The sequence below is a fragment of the Oncorhynchus keta genome, chromosome 10 (genome assembly GCF_023373465.1).
Source record: "Oncorhynchus keta strain PuntledgeMale-10-30-2019 chromosome 10, Oket_V2, whole genome shotgun sequence".
NCBI classification, from domain to species: Eukaryota; Metazoa; Chordata; class Actinopteri; order Salmoniformes; family Salmonidae; genus Oncorhynchus; species Oncorhynchus keta.
In genome coordinates, this window is record NC_068430.1 from 34536169 (window position 1) to 34552968 (window position 16800).

Sequence of the window (16800 nt, forward strand, 5' to 3'; positions counted from 1 at the left end):
TTTCCTACATTGCTAAATAAGAGTCAGATATTTATAAAGAGGAGGAGCTCTGGGTGAGCCACCCTGTACAAAGATAACATATGCCATCAGAACAGTAGTCCACAATCACACCATGTAATAACAGCCAACGTTAGAGGAAAAACAGGAATGGCAATGTTCATTTCTGGATATGGTTGAGTAGTCTCTTAAATGCATGCAGATATCTAGACAGAAGGCTTTGTCCAGGCCACGTGTCAAATTCATCCCATGGAGGGCAGTGTCTACGGGTTTTCACTCCTCCCTTGTACTTAAAGCCTAGTTTCAAGAGGATGAAGAGTTAACCCGCGATAGCCAACACCCGCATAGCTGATGTTTTGGCGGTGTCTGAGGTGTAAATGCGTTAACTGAAATCGGTGTGCAGCTGCTCTTGATCATTGACACAAAACCACACCCTCCCACTCATGTTAGAAGTTCAGAATGAGAACGTGTAGGCGGCAGGTAGCCTAGTGGTTTGAGCGTTGGACTAGTAACCGAAAGGTTGTAAGATTGAATCTCTGAGCTGACAAGGTAAAAAATCTGTCAATCTGCCCCCGAACAAGGCAGTTCAAATCAAATGTATTTATATAGCCCTTCGTACATCAGCTGATATCTCAAAGTGCTGTACAGAAACCCAGACTAAAACCCCAAACAGCAAGCAATGCAGTGTAGAAGCATGGTGGCTAGGAAAAACTCCCTAGAAAGGCAAAAACCTAGGAAGAAACCTAGAGAGGAACCAGTCTATGTGGGGCGGCCAGTCCTCTTCTGGCTGTGCCGGGTGGAGATAACAGAACATGGCCAAGATGTTCAAATGTTCATAAATGACCAGCATGGTCAAATAATAATAATCACAGGCAGAACAGTTGAAACTGGAGCAGCAGCACGGCCGGGTGGACTAGGAACAGCAAGGAGTCATCATGCCAGGTAATCCTGAGGCATGGTTCTAGGGCTCAGGTCCTCCGAAAGAGAGAATTAGAGAGAGCATACTTAAATTCACACAGGACACCGGATAGGACAGGAGAAGTAACAAACTGACCCTAGCCCCACGACACAAACTACTGCAGCATAAATACTGGAGGCTGAGACAGAAGGGGTCAGGAGACACTGTGGCCCCATCCGATGATACCCCCGGACAGGGCCAAACAGGAAGGATATAACCCCAACCACTTTGCCAAAGCACAGCCCCCACACCACTAGAAGGATATCTTCAACCACCAACTTACCATCCTGAGAATAGGCTGAGAATAGCCCACAAAGATTTCCGCCAGGGCACAACCCAAGGGGGGGCGGCAACCCAGACAGGAAGATCACATCAGTGACTAAACCCACTCAAGTGATGCACCCCTCCTAGGGATGGTATGAAAGAGCCCTAGTAAGCCAGTGACTCAGCCCCTGTAATAGGGTTAGAGGCAGAGAATCCCAGTGGAAAGAGGGGAACTGGCCAGGCAGAGACAGCAAGGGCGGTTCGTTGCTCCAGAGCCTTTCCGTTCACCTTCACACTCCTGGGCCAGACTACACTCAATCATATGACCCACTGAAGAGATGAGTCTTCAGTAAAGACTTAAAGGTTGAGACCGAGTTTGCGTCTCTCACATGGGTAGGCAGACCGACCATTCCATTAAAATTGAGCTCTATAGGAGAAAGCCCTGCCTCCAGCTGTTTGCTTAGAAATTCTAGAGACAATTAGGAGGCCTGCGTCTTGTGACCGTAGCGTACGTGTAGGTATGTACGGCAGGACCAAATCAGAGAGGTAGGTAGCAGCAAGCCCATGTAATGCTTTGTAGGTTTGCAGTAAAACCTTGAAATCAGCCCTTGCCTTGACAGAAAGCCAGTGTAGGGAGGCTAGCCCTGGAGAAATATGATCAAATTTTTTGTTAAACCAGTTAAACCACTATTCCTAGGCCGTCATTGAACATAAGAATTTGTTCTTAACTGACTTTCCTGTTTATATAAAGGTAAAATGAAAATATATACAGTACCAGTCAAAAGTTTGGACACACCTACTCATTCAAGGGTTCTTTATTTTTACTTTGTTTTACATTGTAAAATAATAGTGAAGACAAACTATGACAAAACACACATGTAACCAAAAAAAGTGTTAAATAAATCCAAATATTTTATATTTGAGATTCTTAAAAGTAACCACCCTTTGCCTTGATGACAGCTTTGCACACTCTTGGCATTTTCTCAACCAGCTTCATGAGGTAATCACCTGGAATGCATTTCAATTAACAGGTGTGCCTTGTTAATTTCTGGAATTTCTTTCTTTAATGCTTTTGAGCCAATCAGTTGTGTTGTGACAGGGTAGGGGGGTATACAGAAAATAGCCCTATTTGGTAAAATACCAAGTCCATATTATGGCAAGAACAGCTCAAATAAGCGAAGAGAAACAACAGTCCATCATTACTTAAAGACATGAGTAGGTGTGTCCAAACTTTTGACTGGTACTGTGTGTATGTGTATGTGTATGTGTATGTGTATGTGTGTGTGTATGTGTGTGTGTGTGTGTGTGTGTGTGTGTGTGTGTGTGTGTGTGTGTGTGTGTGTGTGTGTGTGTGTGTGTGTGTGTGTGTGTGTGTGTGTGTGTGTGTGTGTGTGTATATGAATAATGATGCTCAAATTGAAAATTATTAAACAAAATAATAAGGATTTCTATCAACCTAATCGAGGCGTAAATTACATCTCACATTCCAGTATTTGAAATGTAAACCAGGTTACATGCGATTTATCTTAATGCGACTCCGTGCAGCCAATGGAAAGGTTCGCTTTAAGTATAATTCCAGGAGCCACTTGTGGATTTGACAGCTCTAACGCAGCTACACCTCGACACCGCCAAAACAACTGCTATGCGGATCTCATTGAATAAAGCCCTAAGGTCACTGATTAGTTAGGCACTCTCCTCACCTGGTTGTCAAGGTCTTAATTGGACAAAATGCCAGAGCTTGGTGCTTGAGTACTCACACTGGGCCTGAAGCGGGTGGTGGTGTGTCGTCCTTCCTAGCCTCTGTGGAGGGGTTCCTGATCACCTTACTGTGGAGGGCACAGCTCACACAGTAGTGCAGCTTCACATACTGTAGAGATTGGGAAAAATGTAGGCTGCACAGAGGAAAGGATGTTTGAGTATGAAGTGTAATAAACCACTGATCTGGTGGATCTAATCAAGCAAAAGACAGATGCTTCAGTGCAGTGTCATTGAATGATGGTCCTGGGGACCGACAGTGTGCCTAACAGCATCACTCATGACGAGTTACCCTCAGACCAATCTACTCACAATCAAACACGCTAGCCTCGGAGATGTCCCTGACAGCAGACCTCAACAATGTTCTTGATGACAAACTTTTTGATGGCCTTGTCCTTGGGCATACGGCGAGCACAGTTGCTGCAGCGGATGGGCTGCACATGCCCACGGCCCTTCTTGGCACGACCGCAGTTCCTTCTCAGTCTAAACAAAGGCACAATGGATGTCTTGAAACATGAGCACAGAGGCTCACTGTCAAATTATTCACAAGGGTTTTTCAACTCCAGTCCTGGGGACCCCACTGTGTGTGCAGGTTCATTCCAGTCAATTAGGTACTCCAATTTCACTTAAGTGCTGTGTCAGTAATCTCAGTATAGAATACTTTGTTACACACAAACCTAGAGTGCAGAAAAATAACCAACCTGCAATGTACCGACTCTTTCTTGAGAAACCAAAACCAAAAGACAAAACCCATGTTTCAAGCAGCCTCAAGTTCAGCTTACTCAACTTGAGCATTATTCAGCCTACATAAAATGTGTTCATATTTACATTTCCTACCTGAGCGTTTCCTAGCAGTCCAGTGGTCTTTGCCAGAACAAGTAGGTAGCTCGTTAGTTGGTCCAGAGTGGTGCAATAGTTAATTGCATAAACATAATTAATCAAGTTTTTTTTACACTTCAGAACATAAACTGATTGGATGTCAATAGGGGGGAACTGTACATTTAAAACCCACCACGTTATTCCACTACTTTACCCTATCTGAACCTACCCCAGGGCAACAATCTGAGAGGACAGGACACTGCCACTCAACACACCATGTACCTCTTTTAAAGTCAAATCTCATACCCCCAAGTACTTCTCTGCAGCTGCCACCACAATATATTTTTTCTGTGATTTAGGTTCCATCACTGCGGTACAGTTGATAACCATTACTAGGAACGCTAAGAAGCCAACCTTACTGAAACATATATCACTCTGTTCTGTCACAGATCTACTATTCATGGGGATCCTCTCAGAATCCCTCACCCTTCATCCACCTTCCTCTACTTCCTTCACGTCCTCAGCATGCGACATCCTCTCTGACCCCACATCAACCTGCTTCTCTCGCACCCGACACCTCCGACCCCCAGCAACAGACCGAACTAACTATATCTCTCCAGCACTTAATATACCTCACTGCTCCAACACCCTCCAAGGACACAGTAACGACTCATATACATTTGTCTTATCAAATTGAACAATTATTGACTTATTTTAGTTCTACAAAATAAACAATTGCGGAAGGATAAGGGGGCTTAATGTATCTTTGTCAGTAGTTTTTGGGGTGGCAGGTTAACTGTCTTGTGGTTAGAGCGTTGGGCCAGTAACCGAAAGGTTGCTGGGTCGAATCCCAGAGCTGACAAGGTAAAAATCTGTCATTCTGCCCCATAACAAGGCAGTTAACCCACTGTCCCCTAGTAGGCCGTCATTGTAAATAAGAATTAGCTCTTAACGGACTTGCCTGGTTAAATAAATAAAACATTTGTAGTCTTTCATTTCCCATGATGGATTTTCATGAATGCGCAGTTTACAAGCATTTGTTTGTTTTATTACAAATGACATTTCTCTGTTTCTCTGTTGATCTATGATGTTACAAATTTACTGTCGCTTCGGCGATCCAAACCTTCTGTTTAATTAATTGGACATAATTTCAATCTGTTAGAGGGAGAAAACATGCGTCCATATTTTCCTGTCTGTCCTGGACAGCGAGAAATGTCTCCATGCACCCCTCGCACACAGAACCTGGCGTAGTCGGCCCTGCCCATCACACGTTTTCATTGGTTGAGGCGCATTCACATTCCACCACCTCGACACCAAAGATGTTCTATCTGTCATGGTATCTCATCCGTAAACACGTACATATAACAGATCAGCTATCTTGCATCTCTCGCTAGCTAGTTGGCTAACATTATAGGTTTACAAAGTCATGTCTAACAGTCATAGCCAAAATCACATCACGCCGCCTCAGAGTTGTATTACCAAAACGGTTTGAATGTACCGCTGGCAATATTTTTATTGGATGTTACATTTCAAGAAATGTTAACCACACTGCTAACCATATGCCTAACCCTAACCTTAAATTAAGACCAAAAAGCATTTTTTTTCTTTTCATGAACTTTTAAGATATAGACAATTTTGAAGTTGTGGCTGTGGTGATTAGTGGAAACCCTTGGTGCTGTGTGTGTTCATCACTGTTTTCAGACCGGGTAGGACACATTTTGCAGCGATTTGTTCCATATGCTAGTTTGCAACATTGCAGAAAATGTTTATGATTTTGTCAGTTTTTTTAAGTTAACCTTTTATTTAACAGGGCAAGTCATTATTCTTTAAGAACAAATTCTTATTTACAATGATTAGCCAAATTGTTTTACAGCCTGACCCCAAAACTAAGGACCCAGCCAAACCCGGACGACACTGGGCCAATTGTGCGCCGCCCTATGGGACTCCCAATCACGGCCGTGATGTGGTGCAGCTTGGATTCGAACCAGGTACTGAGGACTGATTGGGCTCATTGATTCGTGTTGAAAATAAATGTTGTGCTCATGGAAAGGCATGCTTTGAGCAATACTGAAAAGTGCTATTTACATGTGAAAAATTAATGCCATGTGCTGCATTTGCTATAGGCCTATTGTTTACCTTTTTGTTGGTGACACCTTGATATAATTGTTTTATTCAACCTTTATTTGGGACTCCCAATCACGGACGGTTGTGTTACAGCCTGGAATCAAACCAGGGTCTGTAGTGATGCCTCTAGCACTGAGATGCAGTACCTTAGACCGCTGTGTCACTCGGGAGCAAATCCACAGATGAAACGATAACAAAATGGTTTTGGTAAAATGCTGAGGGATGGGCCTGGAGAAGTGTAACCACTCTCAGATGAATAGGCAGAGCTATGGACTGACCATCCATGATGAGGCTATACAGTGTTTGTTTACGTTCACAATGTTTACAAACATTGGTGTAAAACTAGTTTATATTTTGGGTTCTCATGGAGTGGGCCAATTGAACTAAATTCATGAGGCATTTATAAGTTATATTCTTCAAGAATCAATGGATACATGTCATTGAGAAAACAGAGAAGCACCAAAGATTTTTTTCACAAACATCCTTTCTGAATTTAAAAGTAATCATCTAGTTTTTCAAAGGTATCTGTAATCTGATTACAATATTTTTGCTGGTAAAGTAATGGATTACAATTACCGGTTTTTGTAATCCTTTACATGTACTCCCCAACCCAACAATTAATCATCTCAACATATGATTTTAAACATAACCACAATACTAAACTTATGCCTAAACTTAAATTAAGACTGAAAAACAAATGTTACGTTTCGTAATTTTTTAAGATAGACAATTTTTGACTTTGTGGCTGTGGTAACTAGTGGACACCCTTGGGCTGCAGTCCAAACACGTTATTTTGACCCCCTCAGCCCTCGCACTAGTCACTTTCCCTCAGGGGGAATCCCCATCGAAATCGATGCAGTTTGATTACCATTTTAAGTGGAGTTCCAATTCACAAACGTTGCACCCTCGGCCCTTGATTTAGCTTGAAGGAGCGAGTGAAGAACTTTGATCACCTGTGGGGTTGACATGACCCACAATTCACTGCAAACTCTAGTCACGTGTCAAACTCCAGTGGACACGAAGTGTCAAATTTAATCAACAGGGCTGCATTTTCGGCATGTCAGTTAAAATTATAATGCTAGCTTGGATGTTTAAATGTGAAGCATCCGCATGGCCTTTCCACTCACTACCAAATATGGTAGTGAGAGGAAGCCCATTGGCCGGCAGTGGGAGAAGATGGAACGGGATGGATTTTGGCCGACATTCTGCAAATTTTCTCACCGATAAAACATTTGATATCAATTCAGTTTTCTGTTCCCAAAACTAGAATGTGTTCTGGACAAAGTTTTGTAGACTTTATCCTTTGCAAAAAAAAATGCGTTGTTTAGAAGGAGTGCAAAGGCGAATTGAGTTATTGCACACTCGCACTTCACAGAGGTGGCGTTCCCTAACGGAGATATGCAGACGTATGCTTGCTCGTGCTTGGCTCTGCCCACCTACTTCTTTGTTCTGCCCACTATGACTCATTTGTTCCCATTGGAAACGACAGGCTGTGGTCTATCTTGGTTTAGTTATACAAATCTTCGCTTGGGGTACTGCGTTAGTTCATCACTGTTTTCAGACTGGGTACGACACATTTTGAAGAGTTGTTCCGTATGCTAGTTTGCAACAATTGCAGAAAGTAAAAACTGAATTCTGTTCTGTCAGAAGTGTGCTCTATACATAAAATTGGCATACGTCGATATATTTTGACGAGGTTTTAATCGCCGATTTTCAGGCCATCCTCACGCACTGTTGCACTTTTTTCTTCTGGTAAAATTCTAGGAACATCATTTCACTTGCACAGCTCATATTTAAATCATCATATGCAAACATTAAAAACGGCATAATATGTATTAAAAACAGCATTGAATGTTAGTTTAGTGTTAATTAAAAACAATAAAGAACAATCTAAGACAAAAGTACTTAAAAACAAGTGTTGTGTGTGTGTGTGTGTGTGTGTGTGTGTGTGTGTGTGTGTGTGTGTGTGTGTGTGTGTGTGTGTGTGTGTGTGTGTGTGTGTGTGTGTGTAAAAAATGGACTTACTATGACTGCGATATGTGGGAGCCACACCAGGACTACCAGAGAACCCGAGATGACATCAAGAACAGTGTAGGGGACGGTGTAGGGTCTGTGGCGTCAGTTCCAACAGGCCCTGGGCTGCTACAATGAGGCCTCAGAGAACCATCTCATGGCCATCGAGTTGCTGTGGGCCCTCGACCAACGCAGCCCCAGGGAGATCGACACTCAGATGAGGAGGCTGCAGAAGATGCAGGTCAGTGTAGGGCTACAGAGACTACTGTTCCTATAGCGGCCAATTCAGACTTAGGAAATCTATGCCTTTTTTACGTGTTTTGATTTAAGCACTTCTCAGTATTTGGTATTGAGACTTGCCGTATGCATGTGGCGCCCTTATGCTCACTGAACAAATGTAATTCAACCACCGAAAACCTTCCCACTTGTTGACCGAAAGATTGTCTCATTAAGTTTTCATTCAGTAGATTTTTCAGTACATTTATCAAAAGCCATCCCTTTAAATATGGTGTACCTTTAATTCGAATTTTCTCTACAGAATATATAGCGAGAACGTTCTGATTATCAGGAATCATTGAAGAAAGCCATCAAAATATACATATTTGCCTCCGTTTAGTAGATAAAAAAATACTCTGATCATGTAGAATATTTAGGGTTAGGAAAGTATTTGTGTATTGACCTACTTCATTAAAAAAAACAATGGCATGAAAGTCGCCATATTCAGTTGTTCAATCCATTAAATATTGGAAGGGGAGACAATTGTACAATAGTGGTTGAATAGTCCTATAAATCTATCTTAATCCTCGCTGAAGATGGAACTGTGATGAACCGTGCACAACGCTCTTGGTTTAAACTGCCACATTTGGTCTGCGTTCCATAATGATTAAAATAGGCTACATGTCCCAAATTATTGAGCAATTTGTAATTAAATAGTATCCATTACTGCTAGCAACCCCCAGCAACAACCATATCGACGTAACAGCGTTTACAGAGGTAAATTAGGCTAAAATAAGCAATGGAATGGAATGATACGAAATGAAGGGCTCTAATCCTACATTGGCAGTTAAATATGTGTGGTTATTACTTACGGTCGCTACTGACAGTGGCTAATAATATTTAACATAATACATTGTAGGAAACAGGAAAAGTTGGGGAATATAATTAAAACATTCTAGAGTGCACCAAGGTTCAATTTGGCGCTACTGTCATCCTGCTCGGTTTTGCCTTGCATCTCCAAGATTCATCCCTAAAAGTTATAAAGCCACATCATTTTTATTCTGCATAATGGCACAGCATTTCATATTTCACTGTGTGAAAGGGACATACTGTAAATACCTGTCATGTTGAAATGTTTTTCAGTTTGCAGCCATATGACTGATTTCACCTTTGTCTCCAGCGATCATAAGGTAAAATACAAATTGCTCGAGTTTATTTCAGGTGCGTAAAGGTGGTGGAATTATGAGGGAATTAAATTAAGGTCAGAATACACTGTATCTGTAGAATCTGTAGACACACCTCTGCCACACCTCAATTTCTGTCATCTCATCCCTAAACGTCTGGCACATACGTTTCACTATGCTTAAATTCAAGGTCAGAATATGCATAGAGAGAAACCAGCCGAGAGAAAAGTCCATAAAACAATTAATTAAGTTCCATTTACGGGCGCGTAACTCGTTCTGAATTCCCCGATAAGGAAAATAGGGTCAAGATGACTACTCTGTGCAACAGTCTACCATGTGAAAATAGAAAACTCATATTGCTCATCTCTGTAAATATATTTTCAACGTGATTGTATTTACTCTAATGAGTCAGAGCAAGAATATATTTATTTGAATACAGTTCTGTATTCATGCATGCTCTCTATGCTTTCAGAAAATATTCATACCCTTGACTTATTTTATTTTACCTTTATTTAACTAGGCAAGTCAGTTAAGAACAAATTCTTATTCCACATTTTGTTGTTACAGCCTGAATTTAAAGTGTACAAAATATTTTTTCCTCACTCATCTACACACAATACCCTATAATGACAAAATGTGAACATGTTTTTAGACATTTTTGCAAATGTGTTGAAAATGAAATGTAGAAATATCTCATTTACACCCCTGAGGTAATACATGTTAGAGTCACCTTTGGCAGCGGTTACAACTGTGAGCCTTTCTGGGTAAATCTCTAAAAGCTTTGCACACCTGGATTGTACAATATTTGCACATTATTCTTTTAAAAAGTCTTCAAGTTCTATCAAGTTGGTTGTTGATCATTGCTAGACAGCCATTTTAAACTCCTGATAAGCCCATTTGAGTCTAAACTGTAACTATGCCACTCAAGAACATTTACATTTTTTTTTTTTACAATCGCTTACACACTAAAAGTGGTACTTGAGGCACACTCCGTGAAAGCATTAACCTCTTGGATCTCCACATCCCGGATCCGGGAGAATTGTCATCAACTGACACTAAGTGTACCTAATCTTCAGACCAAGTCTGCAAAACTGCAAGCACGTTATCTGCTTTACACTCAGTCTGCAATTGTAAAACACACTTTTTACTAAACACAGTTCTCTACATTAGACACATCTTTCAAAACTAACAGATCCTGTGTTTCGTTTGGAAAACACTGCCATTCAAAATACCACACTCATTTACCAATTACCTACACCCAGTGCTCACGTGTGAAAAGCACTTATAGCTAATTTCTTCACTTTCGAAATCGGAGCTTGTGATGTTGAGGTGCTGTGGCCAGACCCAAATAGGAGACAGGATGCAACCTAATTGTTTTTTTCTTTATAGTAACAAGCCTGTTTGTTTATCTTGTACTGTATTTGTTTTGTCTGTTACTGTTCATCCTGAAATCTGGATGAATATACAATGTTTTGAGAAAGAAATACATTTACAGTTTTTGGCAATTGCTTACACATGATATCTGAAACTATGGCTCCTTTTCTCTAGACTCCACACACAAAACCCCAAAACACACACAACATGCAAAATGTCACATCTCCTGCAAAGCCAAAACTTTAATTTCAACGTATTTTAACTCTTCTCAAAATTGTGTTTTTGCATCAAAACTCTACACACAAACCATCAAATGATTAGCTCTATTACGCGTCAACTACACATGTCAACTACGGATGTGACAAATGTAAAACACTGCTATCTTGTGTCTTTTGCATGTTCAGTGTGAGGTAGAGTCCATGGCAGTTCATCATAGCACACACATGTACATGTACAGTGGGGCAAAAAAGTATTTAGTCAGCCACCAATTGTGCAAGTTTTCCCACTTAAAAACATGAGAGAGGCCTATAAGTTTCATCATAGGTACACTTCAACTATGACAGACAAAATGAGAAAAAAAATCCAGAAAATCACATTGTAGGATTTTTAATGAATTTATTTGCAAATTATGGTGGGAAATAAGTATTTGGTCAACAACAAAAGTTTCTCAATACTTTGTTATATACCCTTTGTTGGCAATGACAGAGGTCAAATGTTTTCTGTAAGTCTTCACAAGGTTTTCACACACTGTTACTGGTATTTTGGCCCATTCCTCCATGCAGATCTCCTCTAGAGCAGTGATGTTTTGGGGCTGTTGCTGGGCAACACAGACTTTCAACTCCCTCCAAAGATTTTCTATGGGGTTGAGATCTGGAGACTGGCTAGGCCACTCCAGGACCTTGAAATGCTTCTTACGAAGCCACTCCTTCGTTGCCCGGGCGGTGTGTTTGGGATCATTGTCATGCTGAAAGACCCAGCCACGTTTCATATTCAATGCCCTTGCTGATGGAAGGAGGTTTTCACTCAAAATCTCACAATACATGGCTCCATTCATTCTTTCCTTTGGACGGATCAGTCGTCCTGGTCCCTTTGCAGAAAAACAGCCCCAAAGCATGATATTTCCACCCCCATGCTTCACAGTAGGTATGGTGTTCTTTGGATGCAACTCAGCATTCTTTGTCTGAGATTTTTGCTCACCGTTCTTGTGATCATTTTGACCCCACGGGGTGAGATCTTACGTGGAGCCCCAGATCGAGGGAGATTATCAGTGGTCTTGTATGTCTTCCATTTCCTAATAATTGCTCCCACAGTTGATTTCTTCAAACCAAGCTGTTTACCTATTGCAGATTCAGTCTTCCCAGGCTGGTGCAGGTCTACAATTTTGTTTCTGGTGTCCTTTGACAGCTCTTTGGTCTTGGCCATAGTGGAATTTGGAGTGTGACTGTTTGAGGTTGTGGACAGGTGTCTTTTATACTGATAACAAGTTCAAACAGGTGCCATTAATACAGGTAACGAGTGGAGGACAGAGGAGCCTCTTAAAGAAGAAGTTACAGGTCTGTGAGAGCCAGAAATCTTGCTTGTTTGTAGGAGACCAAATACTTATTTTCCACCATAATTTGCAAATAAATTCATTACAGGCCTCTCTCATCGTTTTAATTGGGAGAACTTGCACAATTGGTGGCTGACTAAATACTTTTTTGCCCCACTGTATGTGCACAAATATATACAGTATGTATGCATATTCAGTATATATTTACACTATAAACAGAAATGCAAGGGGGGGCTAAAATGTATTTTCTACTCAAAACATTGTATATTCATCCAGATTTCAGGATGAAAAGTAACAGTAACAGACAAAACAAATACTGTAGAAGATAAACAAATAGGCTTGTTACTATAAAGACACTTTCTTTTAGGGTGCATCCTGTCTCCTATGTGGGTCTGGCCACATCACAAGTGATGTCCCTCTCTGGCTAAACAGCGGAGAGGAAGTAGCATCTGGAGTGGCGTAGCCAGCCCTGGCATGCCCCCTCGTCTGTCACCACAGGCCTCCTCCTCGTACCCCTCTTACTCCCACTCCTCTAACTCCTTCCAAAATTGCCCTCCATTGTTGTCCAAACCAAGAAAGCCAACCTGAAGTCTATTTATAGTGCTCAAGCTCTGATTTGGAAGTGAAGAAATTAGCTATAAGTGTTTTCACTCGTGAGTCCTGGGTGTAGGTAAACGGCAAATGAGTGTGGCATTTTGAATGCCAGTGTTTTCCAAACGAAACACAGGACCTGTTAGTTTTAAAAGATGTGTCTAATGTAGAGAACTGTGTTTTGCAAAAAGTGTGTTTTTGTAAAGCAGATAATATGCTTGCAGTTGTCGAGACTTGGTCTGAGGATTAGGGACATGAGTTAATGGTTTCACTGAGTGTGCCTCAAGTAACACTTTTAGCGTGTAAGCGATTGCAAAAACGGCTATTCCCCCTGCATTTCTGTTTATATGGTAAATATATACTGAATATGCATACATACTGTATATATTTGTGCACATACATGTACGTGTGAGTGCTATGACAAACTGCTGTGAACTCCACTGAACATGCAAAAGACACAAGATGGTAGTGTTTTACATTTGTCACATCTGTGTGTAGTTGGCGTGTATAAGTGTAAGTGTAGAGTTCTGATGCAAAAACATCATTTTGAGAAGCGTTAAAATAGTTTTGAATGAAGCGCATGGTTTTACAAGAGGTGTGACGTTTTGCATGTTGTGTGTGTTTTGGGGTTGTGTGTGTAGAGTCTAGAGAAAAGGAGCCATAGTTTCAGAAACCATGTGTAAACAATAGTCAAAAACGAATGTCTTCTTGGTAAGAAACTCCAGTGTATATTTGGCCTTGTGTTTTAGGTTATTGTCCTGCTGAAAGGTGAATTCGTCTCCCAGTCTGTTGAAAAGCAGACCAAATTAGGTTTTCCTCTAGGATTTTGTCTGCTTAGCTCTTTTCCATTTATTTTTATCCCCCCAAAAATGCCTAGTCCTTGCTGATGACAAGCATACCCATAAATAGTTGTGCTAATGTTTATGCATTTGAACACATGCAGTAAAATCCGCATAAGAATAAGAAATAAAAGTAAAAAGTAATTAAAGAGCAGCAGTAAAATAACAATAGCAAGACTATACGGTACAGAGTCAATGTGCGGTGGCACCGGTTAGTTGAGGTAATATGTACATGTAGGTAGAGTTATTAAAGTGACTATGCATAGATGATAAGAGAGTAGCAGTGGTGTAAAAGAGGGGGGTGCAAATAGTCTGGGTAGCCATTTGATTAGGTGTTCAGGAGTCATATGGCTTGGAGGTAGAAGCTGCTGTCTCTTGGACCTCTTGGCGCTCCGGTACAGCTTGCCGTGCGGTAGCAGAGAGAACCGTCTATGACTAGGGTGTCTGGAGTCTTTGACAATCTTTAGGGCCTTCCTCTGACACCGCCTGATATAGAGGTCCTGGATGGCAGGAAGGTTGGCCCCAGTGATGTACTGGGCCGTTCAAACTACCCTCTGTAGTGCCTTGCGGTTGGAGGCCGAGCAGTTGCCATACCAGGCAGTGATGCCACCAGTCAGGATTCTCTTGATGGAGCTGTAGAACCTTTTGAGGATCTGAAGACCCATGCCAAATCTTTTCAGTCTCCTGAGGGGGAATAGGCTTTGTCGTGCCCTCTTCACGACTGTCTTGGTGTGCTTGGACCATGCTAGTTTGTTGGTGATGTGGACACCTTGGAACTTGAAGCTCTCAACCTGCTCCACTGCAGCCCTGTTAATGAGAATGGGGGAATGCTCGGTCCTCTTTTTCCTGTAGTCCACAATCATCTCCTTTGTCTTGATCACGTTGAAGGAGAGGTTGTTGTCCTGGCACCACACGGCCAGGTCTCTGACCTCCTCCCTATAGGCTGTCTCGTCGTTGTCGGTGATCAGGCCTATCACTGATGTGTCATCGGCAAACTTAATGATGGTGTTGGAATCGTGCCTGGCCGTGCAGTCATGAGTGACCAGGGAGTACAGGAGGAGACTGAGCACACACCCGAGGGGCCCTTGTGTTGCGCATCAGTGTGGCGGATGAGTTGTTACCTACCCTTACCACCTGGGGGTGGCCAGTTAGGAAGTCCAGGATCCAATTGCAGAGGGAGGTGTTTAGTCCCAGGGTCCTTAGCTTATTGATGAGCTTTGAGGGCACTATGGTGTTGAACTGTAGTCAATGAATAGCATTCTCACATAGGTGTTCCTTTTGTCCAGGTTGGAAAGGGCAGTGTGGAATGCAAGAGAGATTGCATCATCTGTGGATCTGTTGGGGCGGTAAGCAAATTTGCAGTGGGTCTAGGGTTTCTGGGATAATGGTGTTGATGTGAGCCATGTCCAGCCTTTCGAAGCACTTCATGGCTACATATTTGAGTCCTACGGGTCGGTAGTCATCTAGGCAGGTTACCTTAGTGTTCTTGGATACAGGCACTATGGTGGTCTGCTTAAAACATGTTATTACAGACTCGGACAGGGAGAGGTTGAAAATGTAATTGAAGACACTTGCCAGTTGGTCATCGCATGCTCGCAGTACACATCCTGGTAATCGATCTGGCCCTGCGGCCTTGTGAATGTTGACCTGTTTAAAGGTCTTACTCACATCGGCTGCGGAGAGCGTGATTACACAGTCTTTCAGAACAGCTCGAAGCGAGCATAGAAGTAGTTTAGCTCATCTGGTAGTCTCATGTTGCTGGAAAGCTCTCGGCTGTGCTTCCCTTTGTAGTCTATACTGGTTTGCCAGCCCTGCCACATCCAATGAGTGTCAAAGTCGGTGTAGTACGAATCGAGCTTAGTCCTTCGCTCTGCCTGTTTGATGGTTCGAGGGCATAGCGGGATTTCTTATAAGCTTCTGGGTCCCGCTCCTTGAAAGCGGCAGCTCTTGCCTTTAGCTCAGTGCGGATGTTACCTGTAATCCATGGCTTCTGTTTAGGGTATGTACGTACGGTCACTGTGGGGACGACGTCATCAATGCACTTGTTGATGAAGCCAATGACTGATGTTGTGTACTCCTCAATGCCATCGGAGGAATCCCAGAACATATTCCAGTCTGTGCTAGCAAAACAGTCCTGTATTTTAGCATCTGCTTCTTCTGACCACTTTTTTATTGATTGAGTCACTGCTGCTTCCTGCTTTAAATTTTTACTTGGAAGCAGAAATCAGGGGGATAGAATTATGGTCAGATTTGCCAAATGTAGGACGAGGGAGAGCTTTGTATGCGTCTCTGTGTGTGGAGTAAAGGTGGTCCAGAGTTTATTTCCCCACTGGTTGCACATTTATTATGCTGATAGAAATTTGGTCAAACGGATTTAAGTTTCCCTGCATTAAAGTCCCCGGCTACTATGAGCGCCGCCCTTCTGGGTGAGCGTTTTCTTATAGCGGAACTCAGCTCATTCAAAGCTGTCTTAGTGCCAGTCTGACTGTAACCAGCTACGAAGAATGCAGATGAAAACTGTAGGTAGGTAGTGTTGTCTACAGTTTATCATGAGATCCTCTACCTCAGACAAACAATAGCTCGATACTTCTTCAGATATCATGCACCAGCTGTCATTTACAAAAATACAGTCTGCTTTCCCTGGTCTTACCAGACACTGCTGTTCTATCCTGCCAGTGCATCGTATAACCAGCCAGCTGTATGTTGATAGCATCATCGTTCAGCCATATTACAGTTTTGAATGTCCCGTTGGTAGTTTAATCTTCCGCGTAGGTCCTCTATTTTATTGTCCAAAGATTACACATTTGCTAGCAGAATGGAAGGAAGTGGGGGTCTTCAATTCGATAATAGTGAAGTGTGTGGTGCTTGTGTAGGCATACAGTACCTTAGTGTGCATATGTGTGTGTTTAGCATCCAAACATACACACCCTTTAAAAAATATATATTTTACCCCTTTTTCTCCCCAATTTCGTGGTATCCAATTGTTTTTAGTAGCTACTATCTTGTCTCATCGCTACAACTCCTGTACGGGCTCGGGAGAGACGAAGGTTGAAAGTCATGCGTCCTCCGATACACAACCCAACCAAGCCGCACTGCTTCTTAACACAGCGCGCATCC

General features: G+C 42.2%; 1 pseudogene; it reads right to left on the reverse strand.

Annotated features, from left to right (window-relative positions):
* Positions 1–12: 12 nt before the first annotated feature.
* On the reverse strand, positions 13–4183 carry LOC118388172 (40S ribosomal protein S26-like; annotated as a pseudogene).
* Between the last annotated feature and the right edge of the window lie 12617 nt (positions 4184–16800).